Here is a 2,202-nt window from a genome sequence, read left to right on the forward strand (position 1 = left end):
CAAGGGAAGTAGTGTAGTATGAGGATAAAAGGTAAAACAATTGGGGCAAAGAGGTGTGCTCAAACACACCCTAGATGTTAACATAAAAACAGCCAAAACAGCCATAAGGAGTGAAGACAACAGGCTTTTAGGTCATTCCCTCAGGTTACATATTGCCTCTTTATGATGGCTTTGCTCTTTCTTTTCCTTTGAAAGACATCCTCATTTTATCCATATCACGCTTTAATAAAGCTGATTGTACTGTGGTGGAAAAATAAAGAATTTGCCTTGGCTCCTCCAAATTCCCTTGAATTTATAAGATAGCAAAAGAGGACTAGCTAGTGCTGGGAGTGATTTGAAAAAGGATGAATTTATCTGGGATGGGGAAAAGGACTTAAGGGGACTACACCAGGAATGTGGTCAAACAGGACTGACTACATATGCCTCATAAAATATGGTGTTCCTCACCTGAGGAATTGCCCACTAAGGGAAACTATTTTTGTTAATATATCTGCCTCTTAGCCAGACAGTTTTATAATTACAACAACGACAACAACAACAACAAAAATCTACATGTATTATATTAACTATCAGTATAAGGATTTAGAAATCTTGTTGGAATTTGTTGTAATTAGATTTGGCCAGAAATGGGCTGTTGTTATTACACAGGGATGATAGAGCTGACCCACAATCAACAAAGTGTATGCTTGAGTTATTTTTCATCACGTTCACCACAATAATCATTAATAAATACCTTCATGCATATAATCTGCTATATGGTAAGGGTACACAGTGTTATACAATATACTTCCTACTCTTAATGGGCTTCCAGCCCCGTGAGGGAGACATAACAGTGACATAAAAAGTAAATACCCACTCAAAATAAAGTAATACAAGTTCAATATTACATGACATATACTTGCTGTTATTACTATATGAGTTCAGATGGTCTGTGCCCTCAGGTTAAGGAGTTTGTAAGGAAACAGATAGGTTAATAGATTTCAGCATAACATGATAAAGTATGTGCAAGGTCCTAAGGGCACACGAGGCCGGAGCATTTAGTCCAGCCTGGTGTTCAGAGAAAGCATGTTGCTTGAGTGGATCTGGAAGGATGGATATGAGGTTGACAGGTGAGCAAACATGGGCAGGGCTTTCCACACTGCAGACCAGCACAAGCAAAAGCCCGTAAGTGGAAAAAAGCATGCCATGTTGAAGGAACACGCAGAATTATTACAGCGTCAAGTGCATGATTGGGATTTATGGGGAATAAGTCTGGTCAGGTTATGGAGGGCCTGTGAGCCATGTTAATAAACAGTTTGGACTTAGGCTGTAGGCAATGGGAACCATTAAAAGCATTTAAGCAGGGGAGTGACATGATTAGATTTATGTTTTTAAGTATCCAATTCTAGGTGCGGTGTGGAGGATGGATTAAAAGAAATAAGACTGGAGGCGGGCTGATCACTTAAGATTTTAACACTGTAGTTTAGGCAAAATTCAGTTAAGGGCCATAACTGGATAGGAATGAACAAAAAAAGGAAAGATTTGGGAGATTCCAAGGAGGGAAAACAAGTACTTGGTTATTGACTGGATGTATATGAAGGAGAGCACAAAGTCTAGAATAAGTCCCCTGTTTCTAATTTGAATGATGGTCACAAGAACTGGGAAATGAACAGGTTTAGAGCATAAGATAATCAGATCTGATCTGAGAAGGGGAAGGAGGAGTAGAAGCTAGAGGGGGATGAAAAGTCAAGGGAAGCTTTTTGTTTATATGCTTTGTTTTGTTTTGTTTTGTTTTGGTGTGTGAATAACTTGATCATGCTCATAGGCTAACATCCAAGGACCAGTGAGTTGAGAAGAAGAACCTGGAGATAAAGAGAGAGGATGTCTGATAAAGTAAGGTCCTGGGGAAAACAACAGGGACTTGAATCAGGAGCAAAGGTGGATGAGTGAGTCTGCAGCAGGAGAATGATATCTCACTCTCTGAGACTTGTGGAATGGTTGAAGCCACGCTGGAAAACGAAGCCACATGTTTAGGAATGGGTGAAATCAAGTATCTGTTGCTTAATGACCTTGATTTCTCTCCATGAAATGGAAGCCAGTTAGTCTGTGTAAGAGCCAAAGTCCTGTACTTGAGTAGATTGAGAAGAATGGTGAGGGAGCCATCACTGGGTGGAGTGGAGAGAGTGCTTTCAAAGGGTTGTTGAGGAGATTGAGGATTCAGCT

Source organism: Acinonyx jubatus, chromosome B4 (assembly GCF_027475565.1).
Source record: "Acinonyx jubatus isolate Ajub_Pintada_27869175 chromosome B4, VMU_Ajub_asm_v1.0, whole genome shotgun sequence".
In the NCBI taxonomy this organism is placed as follows: domain Eukaryota; kingdom Metazoa; phylum Chordata; class Mammalia; order Carnivora; family Felidae; genus Acinonyx; species Acinonyx jubatus.